Below are 24,405 nucleotides of genomic sequence, written 5' to 3' on the forward strand. Positions count from 1 at the left end.
CAAACTTGAAGACTGTCACTCCCCATTCACGTTTTACAACTTATTGTTAATGATAAAGAGACAGCTTTTTACACACAGTTTTAAACAAAGTACTGATATTATTCCTCTTCAACTGACCGCTTTGTTTTCTATGCAAAAACCACTTCGCCACAGAAGACTCGATATTATTGGCATAGCAAGCTCTGCTCTTCTCCTTTCAAAACTTGCTAAAAGCTGTATTTAAAAGAACAGATTGGCCAGGGTAATTCACACCCTTCAATGCCAGCTTAATGTTTAGGTTAGTGGGAATCACAGAGGAATTAGGGATGGAAACTTCTTTGCTGGTGGTAGAAGCGGTCTGGTGAATTTTTAGAGAGAAGAGGCCGTCGATGTTTGAATGTAGAAAATTGTTCTGGCTGCAGCCTGCAGTATGGACTTGTTGGTGTGTGTAGCTCCCAGTGTTCTGACAGCGTGACGTTTTGGGGAAGCATGTGATTCAGCAGCTACCAGTGGGCTTCGTGCGGCGGAGATTTTGTGGCTGTTAGCGGAGTTGATAACAGAGGGTCGTTAAGAGAAGCCTGCATGCAGTAGGCAAAGGAGTAATGTTTGCCGGCGGGGGACGTGCGGCGATTAACCTGTGCGGTAGTGAAAAGGAGTTAAAAAGAAGGAAGTGTGCGGATGCGGAAAGAATGGAATAATTGTGGTAGGCTGCCGGCTGAGTAGTTTGGTGAATGTTTGGTGTGGGTCCGGCGCTGCCGATTGGATGGTGGGGCTGCAGTGTGAGTCAGATAAAAAAAAAAAAAAAGAACATTAGTAGGATCCAATGGGACCAACTGGCATGTATAGAGGCGTGTAATGCAAAAGGGATGTTTTTGGTGGCATCTCCCGCTTACGGCCATACCACCCTGAACACGCCTGATCTCGTCTGATCTCGGAAGCCAAGCAGGGTAGGGTCTGGTTAGTACTTGGATGGGAGACCACCTGGGATTACCAGGTGCTGTAAGCTTTTCTCACTTTTACTTTATACAGGGGGCGCTCCACTTCACGATTAATTTAAATCTGTCACTCCCCTTCCATTTTACTATTTTATATATATTTTTTTTTTTTCTCTCATTCATAAAGGCAGCTTTTACACACCGTTTTACTCTAAATACTTCCTGGTAATTCTAGGTGCTGTAAGCTGTTCGTGCCTTTATTCCACCAGGGCGCGATCTTCTCACAAACTTGAAGACTGTCACTCCCCATTCACGTTTTACAACTTATTGTTAATGATAAAGAGACAGCTTTTTACACACAGTTTTAAACAAAGTACTGATATTATTCCTCTTCAACTGACCGCTTTGTTTTCTATGCAAAAACCACTTCGCCACAGAAGACTCGATATTATTGGCATAGCAAGTTCTGCTCTTCTCCTTTCAAAACTTGCTGAAAGCTCTATTTAAAAGAACAGATTGGCCGGGGTAATTCACACCCTTCAATGCCAGCTTAATGTTTAGGTTAGTGGGAATCACAGAGGAATTAGGGATGGAAACTTCTTTGCTGGTGGTAGAAGCGGTCTGGTGAATTTTTAGAGAGAAGAGGCCGTCGATGTTTGAATGTAGAAAATTGTTCTGGCTGCAGCCTGCAGTATGGACTTGTTGGTGTGTGTAGCTCCCAGTGTTCTGACAGCGCGACGTTTTGGGGAAGCATGTGATTCAGCAGCTACCAGTGGGCTTCGTGCGGCGGAGATTTTGTGGCTGTTAGCGGAGTTGATAACAGAGGGTCGTTAAGAGAAGCCTGCATGCAGTAGGCAAAGGAGTAATGTTTGCCGGCGGGGGACGTGCGGCGATTAACCTGTGCGGTAGTGAAAAGGAGTTAAAAAGAAGGAAGTGTGCGGATGCGGAAAGAATGGAATAATTGTGGTAGGCTGCCGGCTGAGTAGTTTGGTGAATGTTTGGTGTGGGTCCGGCGCTGCCGATTGGATGGTGGGGCTGCAGTGTGAGTCAGATAAAAAAAAAAAAAAAAGAACATTAGTAGGATCCAATGGGACCAACTGGCATGTATAGAGGCGTGTAATGCAAAAGGGATGTTTTTGGTGGCATCTCCCGCTTACTGCCATACCACCCTGAACACGCCCGATCTCGTCTGATCTCGGAAGCCAAGCAGGGTAGGGTCTGGTTAGTACTTGGATGGGAGACCACCTGGGATTACCAGGTGCTGTAAGCTTTTCTCACTTTTACTTTATACAGGGGGCGCTCCACTTCACGATTAATTTAAATCTATCACTCCCCTTCCATTTTACTATTTTATATATATATTTTTTTTTTCTCTCATTCATAAAGGCAGCTTTTACACACCGTTTTACTCTAAATACTTCCTGGTAATTCTAGGTGCTGTAAGCTGTTCGTGCCTTTATTCCACCAGGGCGCGATCTTCTCACAAACTTGAAGACTGTCACTCCCCATTCACGTTTTACAACTTATTGTTAATGATAAAGAGACAGCTTTTTACACACAGTTTTAAACAAAGTACTGATATTATTCCTCTTCAACTGACCGCTTTGTTTTCTATGCAAAAACCACTTCGCCACAGAAGACTCGATATTATTGGCATAGCAAGTTCTGCTCTTCTCCTTTCAAAACTTGCTGAAAGCTCTATTTAAAAGAACAGATTGGCCGGGGTAATTCACACCCTTCAATGCCAGCTTAATGTTTAGGTTAGTGGGAATCACAGAGGAATTAGGGATGGAAACTTCTTTGCTGGTGGTAGAAGCGGTCTGGTGAATTTTTAGAGAGAAGAGGCCGTCGATGTTTGAATGTAGAAAATTGTTCTGGCTGCAGCCTGCAGTATGGACTTGTTGGTGTGTGTAGCTCCCAGTGTTCTGACAGCGCGACGTTTTGGGGAAGCATGTGATTCAGCAGCTACCAGTGGGCTTCGTGCGGCGGAGATTTTGTGGCTGTTAGCGGAGTTGATAACAGAGGGTCGTTAAGAGAAGCCTGCATGCAGTAGGCAAAGGAGTAATGTTTGCCGGCGGGGGACGTGCGGCGATTAACCTGTGCGGTAGTGAAAAGGAGTTAAAAAGAAGGAAGTGTGCGGATGCGGAAAGAATGGAATAATTGTGGTAGGCTGCCGGCTGAGTAGTTTGGTGAATGTTTGGTGTGGGTCCGGCGCTGCCGATTGGATGGTGGGGCTGCAGTGTGAGTCAGATAAAAAAAAAAAAAGAACATTAGTAGGATCCAATGGGACCAACTGGCATGTATAGAGGCGTGTAATGCAAAAGGGATGTTTTTGGTAGCATCTCTCGCTTACGGCCATACCACCCTGAACACGCCTGATCTCGTCTGATCTCGGAAGCTAAGCAGGTTAGGGTCTGGTTAGTACTTGGATGGGAAACCACCTGGGAATGCCAGGTGCTGTAAGCTTTTCTCACTTTTACTTTATACAGGGGGCGCTCCACTTCACGATTAATTTAAATCTATCACTCCCCTTCCATTTAACTATTTTATATATATATTTTTTTTTTTCTCTCATTCATAAACGCAGCTTTTACACACCGTTTTACTCTAAATACTTCCTGGTAATTATAGCTGCTGTAAGCTGTTCGTGCCTTTATTCCACCATGGCGCGATCTTCTCACAAACTTGAAGACTGTCACTCCCCATTCACGTTTTACAACTTATTGTTAATGATAAAGAGACAGCTTTTTACACACAGTTTTAAACAAAGTACTGATATTATTCCTCTTCAACTGACCGCTTTGTTTTCTATGCAAAAACCACTTCGCCACAGGAGACTCGATATTATTGGCATAGCAAGTTCTGCTCTTCTCCTTTCAAAACTTGCTAAAAGCTGTATTTAAAAGAACAGATTGGCCGGGGTAATTCACACCCTTCAATGCCAGCTTAATGTTTAGGTTAGTGGGAATCACAGAGGAATTAGGGATGGAAACTTCTTTGCTGGTGGTAGAAGCGGTCTGGTGAATTTTTAGAGAGAAGAGGCCGTCGATGTTTGAATGTAGAAAATTGTTCTGGCTGCAGCCTGCAGTATGGACTTGTTGGTGTGTGTAGCTCCCAGTGTTCTGACAGCGCGACGTTTTGGGGAAGCATGTGATTCAGCAGCTACCAGTGGGCTTCGTGCGGCGGAGATTTTGTGGCTGTTAGCGGAGTTGATAACAGAGGGTCGTTAAGAGAAGCCTGCATGCAGTAGGCAAAGGAGTAATGTTTGCCGGCGGGGGACGTGCGGCGATTAACCTGTGCGGTAGTGAAAAGGAGTTAAAAAGAAGGAAGTGTGCGGATGCGGAAAGAATGGAATAATTGTGGTAGGCTGCCGGCTGAGTAGTTTGGTGAATGTTTGGTGTGGGTCCGGCGCTGCCGATTGGATGGTGGGGCTGCAGTGTGAGTCAGATAAAAAAAAAAAAAGAACATTAGTAGGATCCAATGGGACCAACTGGCATGTATAGAGGCGTGTAATGCAAAAGGGATGTTTTTGGTAGCATCTCTCGCTAACGGCCATACCACCCTGAACACGCCTGATCTCGTCTGATCTCGGAAGCTAAGCAGGTTAGGGTCTGGTTAGTACTTGGATGGGAGGCCACCTGGGAATACCAGGTGCTGTAAGTTTTTCTCACTTTATACAGGGGGCGCTCCACTTCACGATTAATTTAAATCTATCACTCCCCTTCCATTTTACTATTTGATATATATATATATATTTTTATCTCATTCATAAAGGCAGCTTTTACACACCGTTTTACTCTAAATACTTCCTGGTAATTCTAGGTGCTGTAAGCTGTTCGTGCCTTTATTCCACCAGGGCGCGATCTTCTCACAAACTTGAAGACTGTCACTCCCCATTCACGTTTTACAACTTATTGTTAATGATAAAGAGACAGCTTTTTACACACAGTTTTAAACAAAGTACTGATATTATTCCTCTTCAACTGACCGCTTTGTTTTCTATGCAAAAACCACTTCGCCACAGAAGACTCGATATTATTGGCATAGCAAGTTCTGCTCTTCTCCTTTCAAAACTTGCTAAAAGCTGTATTTAAAAGAACAGATTGGCCGGCGTAATTCACACCCTTCAATGCCAGCTTAATGTTTAGGTTAGTGGGAATCACAGAGGAATTAGGGATGGAAACTTCTTTGCTGGTGGTAGAAGCGGTCTGGTGAATTTTTAGAGAGAAGAGGCCGTCGATGTTTGAATGTAGAAAATTGTTCTGGCTGCAGCCTGCAGTATGGACTTGTTGGTGTGTGTAGCTCCCAGTGTTCTGACAGCGCGACGTTTTGGGGAAGCATGTGATTCAGCAGCTACCAGTGGGCTTCGTGCGGCGGAGATTTTGTGGCTGTTAGCGGAGTTGATAACAGAGGGTCGTTAAGAGAAGCCTGCATGCAGTAGGCAAAGGAGTAATGTTTGCCGGCGGGGGACGTGCGGCGATTAACCTGTGCGGTAGTGAAAAGGAGTTAAAAAGAAGGAAGTGTGCGGATGCGGAAAGAATGGAATAATTGTGGTAGGCTGCCGGCTGAGTAGTTTGGTGAATGTTTGGTGTGGGTCCGGCGCTGCCGATTGGATGGTGGTGCTGCAGTGTGAGTCAGATAAAAAAAAAAAAAACAGGAGTAGGATCCAATGGGACTAACTGGCATGTATAGACGCGTGTAATGCAAAAGGGCTGTTTTTGGTCGCGTCTCTCGCTTATGGCCATACCACCCTGAACACGCCCGATCTCATCCGATCTCGGAAGCCAAGCAGGGTAGGGTCTGGTTAGTACTTGGATGGGAGACCTCCTGGGAATACCAGGTGCTGTAAGCTTTTCTCACTTATACTTTATACAGGGGGCGCTCCACTTCACGATTAATTTAAATCTATCACTCCCCTTCCATTTTACTATTTTATATATTTCTTTTTTCTCTCATTCATAAAGGCAGCTTTTAAACACGTTTTACTCTAAATACTGCCTGGTAATTCTAGGTGCTGTAAGCTGTTCGTGCCTTTATTCCACCAGGGCACGATCTTCTCACAAACTTGAAGACTGTCACTCCCCATTCACGTTTTACAACTTATTGTTAATAATAAAGAGACAGCTTTTTACACACAGTTTTAAACAAAGTACTGATATAATTCCTCTTCAACTCACCGCTTTGTTTTCTATGCAAAAACCACTTCGCCACAGAAGACTTGATATTGTTGGCATAGCAAGGTCTGCTCTTCTCCTCCTTTCAAAACTTGCAAAAAGCTGTATTTAAAAGAGCAGGTTGGCCGGGGTAATTCAAACCCTTCAATGCCAGCTTAATGTTTAGGTTAGTGGGAATCACAGAAGAATTAGGGATGGAAACTTCTTTGCTGGTGGTAGAAGCGGTCTGGTGAATTTTTAGAGAGAAGAGGCCGTCGATGTTTGAATGTAGAAAATTGTTCTGGCTGCAGCCTGCAGTATGGACTTGTTGGTGTGTGTAGCTCCCAGTGTTCTGACAGCGCGACGTTTTGGGGAAGCATGTGATTCAGCAGCTACCAGTGGGCTTCGTGCGGCGGAGATTTTGTGGCTGTTAGCGGAGTTGATAACAGAGGGTCGTTAAGAGAAGCCTGCATGCAGTAGGCAAAGGAGTAATGTTTGCCGGCGGGGGACGTGCGGCGATTAACCTGTGCGGTAGTGAAAAGGAGTTAAAAAGAAGGAAGTGTGCGGATGCGGAAAGAATGGAATAATTGTGGTAGGCTGCCGGCTGAGTAGTTTGGTGAATGTTTGGTGTGGGTCCGGCGCTGCCGATTGGATGGTGGTGCTGCAGTGTGAGTCAGATAAAAAAAAAAAAAACAGGAGTAGGATCCAATGGGACTAACTGGCATGTATAGACGCGTGTAATGCAAAAGGGCTGTTTTTGGTCGCGTCTCTCGCTTATGGCCATACCACCCTGAACACGCCCGATCTCATCCGATCTCGGAAGCCAAGCAGGGTAGGGTCTGGTTAGTACTTGGATGGGAGACCTCCTGGGAATACCAGGTGCTGTAAGCTTTTCTCACTTATACTTTATACAGGGGGCGCTCCACTTCACGATTAATTTAAATCTATCACTCCCCTTCCATTTTACTATTTTATATATTTCTTTTTTCTCTCATTCATAAAGGCAGCTTTTAAACACGTTTTACTCTAAATACTGCCTGGTAATTCTAGGTGCTGTAAGCTGTTCGTGCCTTTATTCCACCAGGGCACGATCTTCTCACAAACTTGAAGACTGTCACTCCCCATTCACGTTTTACAACTTATTGTTAATAATAAAGAGACAGCTTTTTACACACAGTTTTAAACAAAGTACTGATATAATTCCTCTTCAACTCACCGCTTTGTTTTCTATGCAAAAACCACTTCGCCACAGAAGACTTGATATTGTTGGCATAGCAAGGTCTGCTCTTCTCCTCCTTTCAAAACTTGCAAAAAGCTGTATTTAAAAGAGCAGGTTGGCCGGGGTAATTCAAACCCTTCAATGCCAGCTTAATGTTTAGGTTAGTGGGAATCACAGAAGAATTAGGGATGGAAACTTCTTTGCTGGTGGTAGAAGCGGTCTGGTGAATTTTTAGAGAGAAGAGGCTGTCGATGTTTGAATGTAGAAAATTGTTCTGGCTGCAGCCTGCAGTATGGACTTGTTGGTGTGTGTAGCTCCCAGTGTTCTGACAGCGCGACGTTTTGGGGAAGCATGTGATTCAACAGCTACCAGTGGGCTTCGTGCGGCAGAGATTTTGTGGCTGTTAGCGGAGTTGATAACAGAGGGTTGTTAAGAGAAGCCTGTAAAAGGTTGACAAAGGAGTAATGTTTGCCGGCGGGGGACGTGCAGCGATTAACCTGTGCGGTAGTGAAAAGGAGTTAAAGAGAAGGAAGTGTGCGGATGCGGAAAGAATGGAATAATTGTGGTAGGCTGCCGGATGAGTAGTTTGGTGAATGTTTGGTGTGGGTCCGGTGCTGCCGATTGGATGGTGGTGCTGCAGTGTGAGTCAGATAAAAAAAAAAAAAACAGGAGTAGGATCCAATGGGACTAACTGGCATGTATAGACGCGTGTAATGCAAAAGGGCTATTTTTGGTAGCGTCTCTCGCTTACGGCCGTACCACCCTGAACGCGCTCGATCTCGTCTGATCTCGGAAGCTAAGCAGGCTAGGGTCTGGTTAGTACTTGGATGGGAGACCAACTGGGAATACCAGGTGCTGTAAGCTTTTCTCACTTTTACTTTATACAGGGGGCACTCCACCTCACGATTAATTTAAATCTATCACTCCCCTTCCATTTTACTATTTTATATATTTCTTTTTTCTCTCATTCATAAAGGCAGCTTTTACACACGTTTTACTCTAAATACTGCCTGGTAATTCTAGGTGCTGTAAGCTGTTCGTGCCTTTATTCCACCAGGGCACGATCTTCTCACAAACTTGAAGACTGTCACTCCCCATTCACGTTTTACAACTTATTGTTAATAATAAAGAGACAGCTTTTTACACACAGTTTTAAACAAAGTACTGATATAATTCCTCTTCAACTCACCGCTTTGTTTTCTATGCAAAAACCACTTCGCCACAGAAGACTTCATATTGTTGGCATAGCAAGGTCTGCTCTTCTCCTCCTTTCAAAACTTGCAAAAAGCTGTATTTAAAAGAGCAGGTTGGCCGGGGTAATTCAAACCCTTCAATGCCAGCTTAATGTTTAGGTTAGTGGGAATCACAGAAGAATTAGGGATGGAAACTTCTTTGCTGGTGGTAGAAGCGGTCTGGTGAATTTTTAGAGAGAAGAGGCTGTCGATGTTTGAATGTAGAAAATTGTTCTGGCTGCAGCCTGCAGTATGGACTTGTTAGTGTGTGTAGCTCCCAGTGTTCTGACAGCGCGACGTTTTGGGGAAGCATGTGATTCAACAGCTACCAGTGGGCTTCGTGCGGCAGAGATTTTGTGGCTGTTAGCGGAGTTGATAACAGAGGGTCGTTAAGAGAAGCCTGCATGAGGTAGGCAAAGGAGTAATGTTTGCCGGCGGGGGACGTGCGGCGATTAACCTGTGCGGTAGTGAAAAGGACTTAAAGAGAAGGAAGTGTGCGGATGCGGAAAGAATGGAATAATTGTGGTAGGCTGCCGGCTGAGTAGTTTGGTGAATGTTTGGTGTGGGTGCGGCGCTGCCGATTGGATGGTGGTGCTGCAGTGTGAGTCAGATAAAAAAAAAAAAAAACAGGAGTAGGATCCAATGGGACTAACTGGCATGTATAGAGTCGTGTAATGCAATAGGGCTATTTTTGGTAGCGTCTCTTGCTTATGGCCATACCACCCTGAACGCGCCTGATCTCGTCTGATCTCAGAAGCTAAGCAGGCTAGGGTCTGGTTAGTACTTGGATGGGAGACCTCCTCGGAATACCAGGTGCTGTAAGCTTTTCTCACTTTTACTTTATACAGGGGGCGCTCCACTTCACGATTAATTTAAATCTATCACTCCCCTTCCATTTTACTATTTTATATATATATTTTTTTTCTCTCATTCATAAAGGCAGCCTTTACACACCGTTTTACTCTAAATACTGCCTGGTAATTCTAGGTGCTGTAAGCTGTTCGTGCCTTTATTCCACCAGGGCGCGATCTTCTGACAAACTTGAAGACTGTCACTCCACATTCACGTTTTACAACTTATTGTTAATAATAAAGAGACAGTTTGTTACACACAGTTTTAAACAAAGTACTGATATAATTCCTCTTAAACTCACCGCTTTGTTTTCTATGCAAAATCCACTTCGCCACAGAATATTCGATATTATTGGCATATTATCTGCTCTTCTCCTCCTTTCAAAACTTGCTGAAAGCTGTATTTAAAAGAGCAGGTTGGCCGGGGTAATTCACACCCTTCAATGCCAGCTTAATGTTTAGGTTAGTGGGAATCACAGAAGAATTAGGGATGGAAACTTCTTTGCTGGTGGTAGAAGCGGTCTGGTGAATTTTTAGAGAGAAGAGGCCGTCGATGTTTGAATGTAGAAAATTGATCTGGCTGCAGCCTGCAGTATGGACTTGTTGGTGTGTGTAGCTCCCAGTGTTCTGACAGCGCGACGTTTTGGGGAAGCATGTGATTCAACAGCTACCAGTGGGCTTCGTGCGGCAGAGATTTTGTGGCTGTTAGCGGAGTTGATAACAGAGGGTTGTTAAGAGAAGCCTGCAAAAGGTTGGCAAAGGAGTAATGTTTGCCGGCGGGGGACGTGCAGCGATTAACCTGTGCGGTAGTGAAAAGGAGTTAAAGAGAAGGAAGTGTGCGGATGCGGAAAGAATGGAATAATTGTGGTAGGCTGCCGGATGAGTAGTTTGGTGAATGTTTGGTGTGGGTCCGGTGCTGCCGATTGGATGGTGGTGCTGCAGTGTGAGTCAGATAAAAAAAAAAAAAACAGGAGTAGGATCCAATGGGACTAACTGGCATGTATAGACGCGTGTAATGCAATAGGGCTATTTTTGGTAGCGTCTCTCGCTTACGGCCATACCACCCTGAACGCGCCCGATCTCGTCTGATCTCGGAAGCTAAGCAGGCTAGGGTCTGGTTAGTACTTGGATGGGAGACCACCTGGGAATACCAGGTGCTGTAAGCTTTTCTCACTTTTACTTTATACAGGGGGCGCTCCACTTCACGATTAATTTAAATCTATCACTCCCCTTCCATTTTACTATTTTATATATTTCTTTTTTCTCTCATTCATAAAGGCAGCTTTTACACACGTTTTACTCTAAATACTGCCTGGTAATTCTAGGTGCTGTAAGCTGTTCGTGCCTTTATTCCACCAGGGCACGATCTTCTCACAAACTTGAAGACTGTCACTCCCCATTCACGTTTTACAACTTATTGTTAATAATAAAGAGACAGCTTTTTACACACAGTTTTAAACAAAGTACTGATATAATTCCTCTTCAACTCACCGCTTTGTTTTCTATGCAAAAACCACTTCGCCACAGAAGACTTGATATTGTTGGCATAGCAAGGTCTGCTCTTCTCCTCCTTTCAAAACTTGCTAAAAGCTGTATTTAAAAGAGCAGGTTGGCCGGGGTAATTCACACCCTTCAATGCCAGATTAATGTTTAGGTTAGTGGGAATCACAGAGGAATTAGGGATGGAAACTTCTTTGCTGATGGTAGAAGCGGTCTGGTGAATTTTTAGAGAGAAGAGGCCGTCGATGTTTCAATGTAGAAAATTGTTCTGGCTGCAGCCTGCAGTATGGACTTGTTGGCGTGTGTAGCTCCCAGTGTTCTGACAGCGTAACGTTTTGGGGAAGCATGTGATTCAACAGCTACCAGTGGGCTTCGTGCGGCAGAGATTTTGTGGCTGTTAGCGGAGTTGATAACAGAGGGTCGTTAAGAGAAGCCTGCATGAGGTAGGCAAAGGAGTAATGTTTGCCGGCGGGGGACGTGCGGCGATTAACCTGTGCGGTAGTGAAAAGGACTTAAAGAGAAGGAAGTGTGCGGATACGGAAAGAATGGAATAATTGTGGTAGGCTGCCGGCTGAGTAGTTTGGTGAATGTTTGGTGTAGGTGCGGCGCTGCCGATTGGATGGTGGTGCTGCAGTGTGAGTCAGATAAAAAAAAAAAAAAACAGGAGTAGGATCCAATAGGACTAACTGGCATGTATAGAGGCGTGTAATGCAAAAGGGCTGTTTTTGTTCGCGGCTCTCGCTTATGGCCATACCACCCTGAACACGCCTGATCTCGTCTGATCTTGGAAGCTAAGTGGGGTAGGGTCTGGTTAGTACTTGGATGGGAGACTGCCTGGGAATACCACGTGCTGTAAGCTTTTCTCACTTTTACTTTATACAGGGGGCACTCCACCTCACGATTAATTTAAATCTATCACTCCCCTTCCATTTTACTATTTTATATATTTCTTTTTTCTCTCTTTCATAAAGGCAGCTTTTACGCACGTTTTACTCTAAATACTGCCTGGTAATTCTAGCTGCTGTAAGCTGTTCGTGCCTTTATTCCACCAGGGCGCGATCTTCTCACAAACTTGAAGACTGTCACTCCCCATTCACGTTTTACAACTTATTGTTAATAATAAAGAGACAGCTTTTTACACACAGTTTTAAACAAAGTACTAATATAATTCTTCTTCAACTCACCGCTTTGTTTTCTATGCAAAAACGACTTCACCACAGAAGACTCGTTATTATTGGCATAGCAAGGTCTGCTCTTCTCCTCCTTTCAAAACTTGCTAAAAGCTGTATTTAAAAGAGCAGGTTGGCCGGGGTAATTCACACCCTTCAATGCCAGCTTAATGTTTAGGTTAGTGGGAATCACAGAGGAATTAGGGATGGAAACTTCTTTGCTGGTGGTAGAAGCGGTCTGGTGAATTTCTAGAGAGAAGAGGCCGTCGATGTTTCAATGTAGAAAATTATTCTGGCTGCAGCCTGCAGTATGGACTTGTTGGTGTGTGTAGCTCCCAGTGTTCTGACAGCGCGACGTTTTGGGGAAGCATGTGATTCAGCAGCTACCAGTGGGCTTCGTGCGGCGGAGATTTTGTGGCTGTTAGCGGAGTTGATAATAGAAGGTCATTAAGAGAAGCCTGCATGCGGTAGGCAAAGGAGTAATGTTTGCCGGCGGGGGACGTGCGGCGATTAACCTGTGCGGTAGTGAAAAGGAGTTAAAGAGAAGGAAGTGTGCAGATGCGGAAAGAATGGAATAATTGTGGTAGGCTGCCGGCTGAGTAGTTTGGTGAATGTTTGGTGTGGTTCCGGCACTGCCGATTGGATGGTGGGGCTGCAGTGTGAGTCAGATAAAAAAAAAAAAAAAAAACAGGAGTAGGATCCAATGGGACTAACTGGAATGTATAGACGCGTGTAATGCAAAAGGGCTATTTTTGGTAGCGTCTCTCGCTTACAGCCATACCACCCTGAACACGCCCGATCTCGTCTGATCTCGGAAGCTAAACAGGCTAGGGTCTGGTTAGTACTTGGATGGGAGACCACCTGGGAATACCAGGTGCTGTAAGCTTTTCTCACTTTTACTTTATACAGGGGGCGCTCCACTTCACGATTAATTTAAATCTATCACTCCTCTTCCATTTTACTATTTTATATATTTCTTTTTTCTCTCATTCATAAAGGCAGCTTTTACCCACCGTTTTACTCTAAATACTGCCTGGTAATTCTAGGTGCTGTAAGCTGTTCGTGCCTTTATTCCACCAGGGCGCGATCTTCTCACAAACTTGAAGACTGTCACTCCCCATTCACGTTTTACAACTTATTGTTAATAATAAAGAGACAGCTTTTTACACACAGTTTTAAACAAAGTACTGATATAATTCCTCTTTAAATCACCGGTTTGTTTTCTATGCAAAAACCGCTTGACCACAGAAGACTCGATATTATTGGCATAGCAAGGTCTGCTCTTCTCCTCCTTTCAAAACTCGCTAAAAGCTGTATTTAAAAGAGCAGGTTGGCCGGGGTAATTCACACCCTTCAATGCCAACTTAATGTTTAGGTTAGTGGGAATCACAGAGGAATTAGGGATGGAAACTTCTTTGCTGGTGGTAGAAGTGGTCTGGTGAATTTTTAGAGAGAAGAGGCCGTCGATGTTTGAATGTAGAAAATTGTTCTGGCTGCAGCCTGCAGTATGGACTTGTTGGTGTGTGTAGCTCCCAGTGTTCTGACAGCGCGACGTTTTGGGGAAGCATGTGATTCAGCAGCTACCAGTGGGCTTCGTGCGGCGGAGATTTTGTGGCTGTTAGCGGAGTTGATAACAGAGAGTCGTTAAGAGAAGCCTGCATGCGGTAGGCAAAGGAGTAATGTTTGCCGGCGGGGGACGTGCGGCGATTAACCTGTGCGGTAGTGAAAAGGAGTGAAAGAGAAGGAAGTGTGCGGATGCGGAAAGAATGGAATAATTGTGGTAGGCTGCCGGCTGAGTAGTTTGGTGAATGTTTGGTGTGGGTCCGGCACTGCCGATTGGATGGTGGTGCTGCAGTGTGAGTTAGATAAAAAACAAAAAAAACAGGAGTAGGATCCAATGTGACTAACTGGCATGTATAGAGGCGTTTAATGCAAAAGGGCTGTTTGAGTAGCGTCTCTCGCTTATGGCCATACCACCCTGAACACACCTGATCTTGGAAGCTAAGCAGGGTAGGGTCTGGTTAGTATTTGGATGGGAGACTGCCTGGGAATACCAGTTGCTGTAAGCTTTTCTCACTTTTACTTTATACCGGGGGCGCTCCACTTCACGATTAATTTAAATCTAGCACTCCCCTTCCGTTTTACTATTTTATATATATATATTTTTTCTCTCTTTCATAAAGCCAGCTTTTAGAAACCGTTTTACTCTAAATATTTCCTGGTAATTCTAGGTGCTGTAAGCTGTTCGTGCCTTTATTCCACCAGGGCGCGATCTTCTCACAAACTTGAAGACTGTCACTCCCCATTCACGTTTTACAACTTATTGTTAATGATAAAAAGACAGCTTTTTACACACAGTTTTAAACAAAGTACTGATATAATTCCTCTTCAACTCACCACTTTGTTTTCTATGCAAAAACCACTTCACCACAAAAGACTTGATATTATTGGCATAGCAAGGTCTGCTCTTCTCCTCCTTTCAAAACTTGCTAAAAGCTGTATTTAAAAGAGCAGGTTGGCCGGGGTAATTCACACCCTTCAATGCCAACTTAATGTTTAGGTTAGTGGGAATCACAGAGGAATTAGGGATGGAAACTTCTTTGCTGGTGGTAGAAGTGGTCTGGTGAATTTTTAGAGAGAAGAGGCCGTCGATGTTTGAATGTAGAAAATTGTTCTGGCTGCAGCCTGCAGTATGGACTTGTTGGTGTGTGTAGCTCCCAGTGTTCTGACAGCGCGACGTTTTGGGGAAACATGTGATTCAGCAGCTACCAGTGGGCTTCGTGCGGCGGAGATTTTGTGGCTGTTAGTGGAGTTGATAACAGAAGGTCATTAAGAGAAGCCTGCATGCGGTAGGCAAAGGAGTAATGTTTGCCGGCGGGGGACGTGCGGCGATTAACCTGTGCGGTAGTGAAAAGGAGTTAAAGAGAAGGAAGTGTGCGGATGCGGAAAGAATGGAATAATTGTGGTAGGCTGCCGGCTGAGTAGTTTGGTGAATGTTTGGTGTGGTTCCGGCACTGCCGATTGGATGGTGGGGCTGCAGTGTGAGTCAGATAAAAAAAAAAAAAGAACATTAGTAGGATCCAATGGGACCAACTGGCATGTATAGAGGCGTGTAATGCAAAAGGGCTGTTTTTGGTAGTTTTTCTCGCTCACGGCCATACCACCCTGAAAACGCCCGGTCTCGTCTGATCTCGGAAGCCAAGCAGGGTAGGGTCTGGTTAGTGCTTGGATGGGAGACCTCCTGGGAATACCCGGTGCTGTAAGCTTTTCTCACTTTTACTTGATACTGGGGGCGCTCCACTTCACGATTAATTTAAATCTATCACTCCCCTTCCATTTTACTATTTTATATATTTCTTTTTTCTCTCATTCATAAAGGCAGCTTTTACACACCGTTTTACTCTAAATACTGCCTGGTAATTATAGCTGCTGTAAGCTGTTCGTTCCTTTATTCCACCAGGGCGCGATCTTCTCACAAACTTGAAGACTGTCACTCCCCATTCACGTTTTACAACTTATTGTTAATAATAAAGAGCAGCTTTTTACACACAGTTTTAAACAAAGTACTAATATAATTCCTCTTCAACTGACCGCTTTGTTTTCTATGCAAAAACCACTTCGCCACAGAAGACTCGATATTATTGGCATAGCAAGTTCTGCTCTTCTCCTTTCAAAACTTGCTAAAAGCTGTATTTAAAAGAACAGATTGGCCGGGGTAATTCACTCCCTTCAATGCCAGCTTAATGTTTAGGTTAGTGGGAATCACAGAGGAATTAGGGATGGAAACTTCTTTGCTCGTGGTAGAAGCGGTCTGGTGAATTTTTAGAGAGAAGAGGCCGTCAATGTTTGAATGTAGAAAATTGTTCTGGCTGCAGCCTGCAGTATGGACTTGTTGGTGTGTGTAGCTCCCAGTGTTCTGACAGCGCGACGTTTTGGGGAAGCATGTTGTTGGGGAAAGCGCCCGGCGTTTCCACCCCAACTCCACATTTATGAGACACACACAGGTTACAGTTTTACTTGCAAGGGTACCCACACTCTCTGCAATGCAAACTACAGCAGAATGTGTTACAAAGGGTGGTTCCCCTTGGCTTCTTTATTTATAGTCAATGGGGGGCGCAAGAGAGGGAAGTGAGATTCTTATCTAAGTAGGCAGCTGTTAACCACCTACTTAGAGTACAATAGCTAAGAGTATGTGGCTAGAAGATAAGAAATAACGTATACATATATATTTACACTCATTGCTGATCATACAGAAATGATTAACAACTGTTTCTTCAACCTAACAGTCCCTCCTGTTTATCATGACAGTATGATCAGAAGCATCAACATTGTACAAGTTGCAAAAGCACTTTAGGTACAACCTTCATTTAGACCACATTGTCATTATCCTGGAAAACATTTAATTCCGGTCCTTCATGTCCGAGCCCTGCACGGGTGCTTTCGGCTCGGCCGTCATTATGAATTATATGTCTTCTTCATCGCCATCGTTGGAAACAGGCTCTGTCTCTATAGTTTGGGTAAGGGAGAGAAACATTGTACTGCGTGTCCGAAAAGCAGCATTAAGAGCTTGATTAATAAACATTTTCAAACATGGTATAACAGTAATAAAACAACAGAAAAATAAAATGAAAAACAAAAGAAGAGGTAGGCATGTTTTCATCAGTATTGACCACCATGTTCCTGTAATAAACCAGTCTAACCAGGATGAGGAGGACTGCGGTCGACTGTCCATGGTCATCACTTTTTGTAAGTTTCGGAGGCGGTCTAAGGCAGATGTCATATTGGGTGAGTGCACATTGTCAGGAATGTAAGTGCAGCACGTTTGGTTCAGGAGGACACATACTCCTCCTTGTGCGGCTGTCAGTAGGTCTAATGCCATACGATTCTGGATTACCATCTGTCTGGTTATGTCTAATTGTTCATTTTGTTTTTGGTTAATCAGTATCGAATCATTCATAAATAGACCTAGTCTATAATTTAGAGTTTCTACGCGTAGCATGAGTTTTCCGATTCCTAGCCCAGGGAACAGGGCCAGCATAACTTTACTGCCTGTTCCCCACAATTTATGTTCAGCGGGCACGTCGGTTCCCCACACACTATCATGGGGTTGTATTGATATCGAACGCCTTCTCCTGCTTCTGAAGAAAGTTTTACTTTCCTGTGCTATCAGGAAGGTGTGATCTGAAACAAAAATAAGAGCGCATACTCCAAACCAGTTCGGTGGTAAGACAAAGTATGCACGAGGTCCACACAACCATGCTACTCCGTCCACCCAATATGTTCCATTACTGGGGCGAAGCATCGAAATTGGAGATCCATACATGCTGTCTACATATGTTAGGTTACAGTTCGTGGTGTTTCCTCCTATCCATCGCGTACCATTATCTTGCTTAAAACAAATGGCATGCTGATATGTCAGTGGGTCTCTTTCCATCAAGACAGAAAAAGGAAGTGAGACATTAGTTTTAGCAACAGCGAAGTCTACCCAGAAATCCTGTATACAGGTACCATTTTGAAACCCAACGTCATCTGGGTAGTTTCCTGTAGCCTCCTGATACTTAATTCGGACCACTGTCATTCTATTAGTCCCAGGTATAGTTATGTTCACATCTTCCCCTGCTAGCGAAAATATAAGGGAAAGACGGCTCTGGTATCCTATTCCTGCGAAAGAAGCAGCGCACTTGGCTTGGGATATGTTCATAGCTTTACCATACACCGTAGGTCCTTCACTATGAGTGGGCATTACTGAACAAACATAGCAATTTGTCACATTTTTCGCTGTTACAGTATCATGTACATATCGGTACCAGTAGTTTTGCATAAATGGATGTGAGTGGTCAGCGGGCAACGGGCGTAGATGGAAGTCATCATGGGTCCATCGCCGTAGGTGCTGTAATGGAGCTGGTGAGAGCAAGGACAACCATACAAGTCCTACAACAAGAATGACCCCTAGAGTCACTTTACCACATCCCCACCCTATCAGGGCCATCCTAAATAGAGTGCAGCTCAGTTGTTTTCTTCACCGGGTTGAGACAACAGCACCCTATTGGTTACTGTGCCTTTGTAGCGGACTTCCACTGCTACTCTGTTGCTGAGGCCTCTGATAAGGGCTTGATGGGTTTACAGTGACTTTTGTGTATCCAGGAAGGTCGTTCTGCGATCTTTACTGCTGTTGGTGTTGTGAGGAGGACTTGATAAGGACCGTCCCACCGAGGTGTGCTCCAATCTTTCCGCAACAGGACCTTGACCAGGACCCAATCTCCCGGCTGCAAGTTATCCTGTTGAGTAGAAACAGAATTTACCGGCAGACTACTGGGGCTATGTTTTTGTTGTGATGTTAGTAGTTTACGCATCCAATCAGCCAGCGTATTTTCTCGGTCTGCTTTTTCTATGTCATTCATTTCAGTTGCTAGGGGAAATGGTCTACCATACACTATTTCAAAAGGTGTCAATCCTGCAGGAGTGGGAGTTATTCTCATCCATAATTTTACTAGAGACAAACATTCTGGCCACGGCCTTTTTGTCTCTTCCACTGTCTTTCTTAGCCTTGTTTTAATAGTGCCGTTGGTCCTTTCCACTAAGCCTGCGCTCTGGGGGTGATACGCACAATGATTCTTAAGCGTAAAACCTAATGCTTGTGAGCAAAGGGACATAGTCTGATTTACAAAATGAGTCCCATTGTCTGATCTTATAATATGAGGTATGCCATAGGTAGGGAAATAATGGCTTACCAAACATTTTGCAACGGTCATTGCATCACAGTGCTTTACAGGGTATATTTCTACCCACTTAGAAAAGGTGTCTATAATAACTAGACAGTATTTCTTTCCTTGTGACCAAGATAATTCAATAAAATCCATATGTACAACTTGAAACGGATACTCAGCTGTGGGGAACTGGCCACGTTTTGGTCTGATGTTTCCTTGTGCATTGTGTTTACAACAAATTAAGCATGTCCTACAAAATTGTTTTGCATAATCAGAAAAATTTATAGCATAGAAATATTGTTGTATGATATGTACCATCCCTCCTGTTGAGACATGAGTATTTCCATGGCTCACCAAAGCAGCTGTTTTGTATAAATTTTTTGGTAGGATGGGCTTGTCATTCATATAGTAAACTTTCTCTCGTTGTATTGCTCCTCTTTTGATCCAACTTTGTACTTCTATTTTAGGAGCATGAATCTGTGCATCACATAGCACATCGCTATCTATAAAAAGAATGTCTGCCACTGTGGTAGGTTGTTTCAGTGCCGCTTCTTTGGCGGTTTTATCTGCAAAACTATTTCCTGCGGTTTCTGCAGAGTCATCAGTCTGGTGTGCTTTGCATTTGCACAGTGCAAAGTGAGTCGGTAAATGCACAACGTCTAATAATCTAAGTAGCAAATTTGTATGAGTAAGAGATGTGCCCTGTGATGTTCTAAAACCTCTATTTTTCCAGACTCTTGCATAGTGATGGACAGCTGCAAACACATATTGACTATCAGTGTAGATAGTAAGTGACTTGTTCTTGAACAGTTCACATGCCCTGATCACAGCATAGAGTTCAGCCGCTTGTGCTGAACAAGTAGAGGGAAGTGCATTGGCTTCTAACACTTCAGTAGATGTAACTACAGCATACCCAACTTTATTTTTTCCCATATCATTTTTTGATGCTGAGCCATCTACATAAACAACTTCTGATCCTGGTATAAAAGTTTGCAGAATATCTGCTCTTGGTTTTGTTTGTTCTTCTATTGTTGCTTTGCAAGAATGTGGCTCCCCATCCTCTGCGGTAGGGAGGAGCGTGCTAGGGTTCAATAGGCCACACCGCTGAAGTTCAATGTTAGGTTGTGAGAGCAAAAGTGACACTAAGGTAAGATGTCTTGTATGTGTTAAGAATGGAAGCGGTGTCTGCAACAAGATTAGAGACACAGAATGAGGAACTTTAAGTATGAGGGGGTGACAAAGTACCAATTCTGCTGATACCTTTACTGCTTCTGCAGCAGCTGCACATGCCTGTAAACACTGTGGAAAGCCAGCTGCTACTGCATCTAATCGTTTTGAATAGAATGCTAACGGTCTCTCTTTTGCTCCGAATGGCTGTGTTAATACTGCTTTCATATAACCTTGATTAGCATCTACACATAGGGTGAATGGTTGTTGATAATCTGGTAGAGCAAGGGTCACATTGGTTTGCAACATTCTTTTTAAATTTGTAAAAGCATTTTCTCCGTCCTCAGTCCATTGTATTTTGTCCTTTAGAGTCATCTCCTTCCCGTATATTAAATTTTGCAAAGGTTGAACTAGAAAAGCATAATCTGGTAACCATTCTCTACAATAATTGCAGAGCCCTAAAAAGGACATCATCTGTTGTTTAGTCTGTGGTTTAGGTGCTTCCTGTATAGCTTGTTTCCTTATCTCTAGCAGCGAGCGACCTTTTTGTGAAAGGTTATGCCCTAAATAGACAACTGTCTTTTTGCAATACTGCAACTTCTGTTTAGAAGCTTTATGTCCAGTATTGTATAAATGCTGAAGCACAGTTAGGGTAGTTTCTTTGCAATGTTGTTCTGAATCTGCTGCTATTAAGATATCATCCACGTATAGTAATACCTGACTATGTGATGGTATTTCACAGGTACTCATAGAGTATCTAAGGGCCATGGTATATACATGTGGACTTTCAGAAAATCCCTGAGGGAGTCTAGTATATGTATATTTTTTCCCTTTATAGGTAAATCCAAATAAATGTTGAGAATCAGGGTGCAATGGTACTGAGAAAAATGCATTACTAAGATCCACTACTGAGAAGTAGCTTTTATCAGGAGTCAATGAGTCAATAAGTGTGGGTTAGGCACGTCTGGTGCTGCATGTTTCACTATGTTATTAACTGGTCTTAAATCCTGCACCATGCGCCATTTCCCTGTATGTCCCTTCTGGACTGGAAAGATAGGAGTGTTGCAAGTGGCTTCAGGAGCCTCTCGCAATATTCCTGATGCTAACATGTCTTGCACTACAGGGGCTATACCTTTCTCTGCTTCAGGTTTTAATGGGTATTGCCTAACTACCGGACGGTGTTCTGATTTCACAGTTACTTTGTAAGGTGGGAATCCCTTTACCAGCCCTACATCAGTGGGGGAGGAGGACCATAACCCTTCTGGGAGGTGATCTAGATCTAGACATGATCCCTCCTCCAGGGTTGAAAAAATTTGTCAGGTTGGGTCCTTTAAGTGTGTGGTGGGAGTGGTTTGAACTCTCCATCCCAAAGGAAACCGCCACACATTGTGTTTCTCATCATAGCTCCAACAGGAGCCAGATACGGGTACGTGTCTGTGCAGTTCCCCCTAGGTCCAGAGACCAGTAATATTGTGGTGTTGTGGTTCCTTGCACAACATAAGCTTCCTCATTTACGATTGCTTTCATGCCAGTGGCTGTGGCAACCACGCTAATGCCCATTTGTACCATAAGGTCTCGGCCTAACAAGTTAACAGGACAAGAAGGGCTTATTAACACCTGTGCTTGACATTCAAGTCCAGTTTCCTTATCTTTTACTGCAACTGGGTTTGTTAACTGATGTCTGTCTGTCTGACCTCCTGCCGTTTTTATATTTATGACTGATGAAGAATATGTGACTCCGGGAGGACTGGAGGTTAGGACAGTCCTACATGCTCCAGTGTCACACAGACATTCATATACTTTGCCGTTTATGACTAACTTCCGACTTGGCAAGGTTTCCCACTGCCTTTCTGCTAATAACTGACACACTGCTTGTAAATCTATTTCCTTATCTAAAAGGTCTTGTAAAGTGACCTCCGTTTCCTTTCTTAAAATCACCTCTGTTTTGCCTCGGATGGTGTCGGTAACAGGGGCCTCCGAGGGGGGTCATTGATCATTGTTTTCAATGGAGTTTGGGTTATATGGTTGTTTCCCTACTCTACAATTCCTAGCTAAGTGTCCAGGTTTCCTGCATGTCCAGCAAATGTTATCTTGCTGAGACGAATTCCTGTAATTGTTTCTGAAAACACCTCTCCCCCTTCCTCGGCCTCTTGACCTTCCTCTGAATCCTCCCCTCCCCGGAGGATTCATTTGCACTAGCGCTACTACTTCTGAGGCGCTGAATATTGTGTCTGTCTTTTCCTGTTTCTGCGCTCTCTGCGCGTGTTGGGCATATTCTAGTGCTTGTTGGACTGAACCAGTATTCTGATGTACCCAATGTTTGTCAAGATATTTTCGCAATTCGGGCTTTAGGCCTGCGACAAAAGCTCGTTTTAGCTGTTGTTGGTACACTCCTACTGCCTCTTCATCAAATGGGATCCCTGAGTTTCCTCTAAATACAACTCTCATTCTATCCATAAAATCCTCAGGTTCCTCTCCATCTTTTTGTTTACATTGCGCTATTCGTCCATAGTCTGCGCGTCTTACGAAGGCTGTCTCTACCCTGTTTCGCAAGTCTCGTAATGCTTGTATGAGTTCCTGCGAGTCATGTGCTAAGACTTCATCATTATTACCATGTCCTGTGAAGTCTCCCGCTACACGTCCCCATTTATGGGTAAACAACTGTCTGAGACATCTATACATTTCCCTGCCGTTCAAATGAAAACTACTTTGTAATTCTAGGATGGCAGTCCAAAACTCGGGTACCCCTTCTTCAACCGGGGGTATTCCTTTTAAAGCCGCTGTTCTATCCTCAGCAGTCCAGGGTCTATATACTAACATAGTTTCGGGTCCTGCATTATTTGAGCCTCGATTTGGATTTGCCACTTCTACGAGGGGACACACCAAATCATTCTCCCAGTCTTCCTGTTCTGTGTCATTTTTTGGATGCCAGCGTACTTTACTTGTCTCCAGATCCTTTAACGGATACAGAGAAGGGTTAGACCCTCGGGTCATCATTCGAGATGATTCCCCTCCTCCTATTTGTCGTCTATTTACAGCTGGAACTGGTGCAGGCGCAATCATTGGAATTTGTGGGGGCAGTAAGGGAACTGGAGCGGCAGAAGATTTTGTTGCCGTCTCCTCATCTAGTGTGATTAAAGTCGCCTGTAATTTTTTCTCCTTATTTCCCTTTTTTTGCTGTCTTTTATTATCTCTTAATTTACTCTGTTCTAACCATGCATCAGAAAACACATATTCTTTTTTTCTGTCTTTACCTTCTTTCTTATTGGTAGTCTGTAACATCTCCAGTTTTAAGTTTCCCTGTAATTTTAATATATCTGGAGTGTGGAGTTTTCCTCCAAACCCATGTTTTTTCCTCCATCTCTGACTACTTATTTGTCCTGATCCTGGCTTATATCCTTCCATAAACTTCTCATCTCCCTCTAGTTCCATTTGTTTACTTTGATTCTTCCCCATTGTTACCTTTTAATGGATACACTACAAAAAATAAAATATCCTAAAAGCAAGTCTCTGGCATGAGACCTCAGGAGGACACTAACATGGCCTTCTACTGCTCACTATTAGAGCAGCGGTGTTAGTTTTCAGGGATGAAACCCGTCCTTTATCCTTCAGTCACCAGTATGTTGTTGCTTTTAGGGTGGATCGTGTAGGTTAATCTAAAACCTATAAAAACACATCCACATACAACACTGTATATATTTCCAATAACGCCTACTTTCTCTCCCGGTTAATTTCGGCTAACCTCAACCACATGCATGTCTTGGCCACCTACTTATTTAGGTGCCGTATCTCTCAATTGGCCACCTACTCACTTAGGTGCCGTATCTCTCACCTGTATAGTGTGCTCTCTGATCCGTCACCGAGGTCCTTCAGACATCACCAGACGTCGAGCGCAGTTCTAACCACCGGCCTGATGACGAATTCACATCACAGGTCTTTCTTGCACCCGACTTCGAGTGGCTGTCGACAGACTTCGGTGTCGCTTCTCTCGGCGTACTGGAGACGTCTTCGGGGTTCCTCGGATCCGGCTCGAAGGACCAAATTCTATGTTGGGGAAAGCGCCCGGCGTTTCCACCCCAACTCCACATTTATGAGACACACACAGGTTACAGTTTTACTTGCAAGGATACCCACACTCTCTGCAATGCAAACTACAGCAGAATGTGTTACAAAGGGTGGTTCCCCTTGGCTTCTATATTTATAGTCAATGGGGGGCGCAAGAGAGGGAAGTGAGATTCTTATCTAAGTAGGCAGCTGTTAACCACCTACTTAGAGTACAATAGCTAAGAGTATGTGGCTAGAAGATAAGAAATAACGTATACATATATATTTACACTCATTGCTGATCATACAGAAATGATTAACAACTGTTTCTTCAACCTAACACATGTGATTCAGCAGCTACCAGTGGGCTTCGTGCGGCGGAGATTTTGTGGCTGTTAGCGGAGTTGATAACAGAAGGTCATTAAGAGAAGCCTGCATGCGGTAGGCAA

The 24,405-nt window shown here is 43.9% G+C and overlaps 11 non-coding genes and 2 pseudogenes across 11 annotated transcripts; all 13 read left to right on the forward strand.

The window, feature by feature from the left end:
* Positions 1 to 866: 866 nt before the first annotated feature.
* On the forward strand, positions 867 to 985 carry LOC125736419 (5S ribosomal RNA). The gene has a single exon (XR_007395698.1). It is a non-coding gene; the product is annotated as a 5S ribosomal RNA (ribosomal RNA).
* Positions 986 to 2,065: 1,080 nt separating this feature from the next.
* On the forward strand, positions 2,066 to 2,184 carry LOC125736645 (5S ribosomal RNA). The gene has a single exon (XR_007395920.1). It is a non-coding gene; the product is annotated as a 5S ribosomal RNA (ribosomal RNA).
* A 1,077-nt stretch (positions 2,185 to 3,261) lies between these two features.
* On the forward strand, positions 3,262 to 3,380 carry LOC125736537 (5S ribosomal RNA). The gene has a single exon (XR_007395815.1). It is a non-coding gene; the product is annotated as a 5S ribosomal RNA (ribosomal RNA).
* A 1,078-nt stretch (positions 3,381 to 4,458) lies between these two features.
* Positions 4,459 to 4,577, forward strand: LOC125730799 (5S ribosomal RNA). The gene has a single exon (XR_007391089.1). It is a non-coding gene; the product is annotated as a 5S ribosomal RNA (ribosomal RNA).
* Positions 4,578 to 5,647: 1,070 nt separating this feature from the next.
* LOC125732754 (5S ribosomal RNA) lies at positions 5,648 to 5,766 on the forward strand. The gene has a single exon (XR_007392123.1). It is a non-coding gene; the product is annotated as a 5S ribosomal RNA (ribosomal RNA).
* Positions 5,767 to 6,839: 1,073 nt separating this feature from the next.
* On the forward strand, positions 6,840 to 6,958 carry LOC125732755 (5S ribosomal RNA). The gene has a single exon (XR_007392124.1). It is a non-coding gene; the product is annotated as a 5S ribosomal RNA (ribosomal RNA).
* A 1,073-nt stretch (positions 6,959 to 8,031) lies between these two features.
* Positions 8,032 to 8,150, forward strand: LOC125736715 (5S ribosomal RNA). Its single transcript, XR_007395988.1, has one exon. It is a non-coding gene; the product is annotated as a 5S ribosomal RNA (ribosomal RNA).
* A 1,074-nt stretch (positions 8,151 to 9,224) lies between these two features.
* On the forward strand, positions 9,225 to 9,343 carry LOC125735854 (5S ribosomal RNA). The gene has a single exon (XR_007395140.1). It is a non-coding gene; the product is annotated as a 5S ribosomal RNA (ribosomal RNA).
* A 1,073-nt stretch (positions 9,344 to 10,416) lies between these two features.
* On the forward strand, positions 10,417 to 10,535 carry LOC125733620 (5S ribosomal RNA). The gene has a single exon (XR_007392959.1). It is a non-coding gene; the product is annotated as a 5S ribosomal RNA (ribosomal RNA).
* A 1,074-nt stretch (positions 10,536 to 11,609) lies between these two features.
* Positions 11,610 to 11,728, forward strand: LOC125731707 (5S ribosomal RNA; annotated as a pseudogene).
* Positions 11,729 to 12,805: 1,077 nt separating this feature from the next.
* On the forward strand, positions 12,806 to 12,924 carry LOC125734899 (5S ribosomal RNA). The gene has a single exon (XR_007394201.1). It is a non-coding gene; the product is annotated as a 5S ribosomal RNA (ribosomal RNA).
* A 1,074-nt stretch (positions 12,925 to 13,998) lies between these two features.
* On the forward strand, positions 13,999 to 14,107 carry LOC125732097 (5S ribosomal RNA; annotated as a pseudogene).
* A 1,078-nt stretch (positions 14,108 to 15,185) lies between these two features.
* Positions 15,186 to 15,304, forward strand: LOC125737246 (5S ribosomal RNA). Its single transcript, XR_007396512.1, has one exon. It is a non-coding gene; the product is annotated as a 5S ribosomal RNA (ribosomal RNA).
* The last annotated feature ends 9,101 nt before the right edge of the window (positions 15,305 to 24,405 follow it).

Source organism: Brienomyrus brachyistius, chromosome 2 (assembly GCF_023856365.1).
Source record: "Brienomyrus brachyistius isolate T26 chromosome 2, BBRACH_0.4, whole genome shotgun sequence".
In the NCBI taxonomy this organism is placed as follows: domain Eukaryota; kingdom Metazoa; phylum Chordata; class Actinopteri; order Osteoglossiformes; family Mormyridae; genus Brienomyrus; species Brienomyrus brachyistius.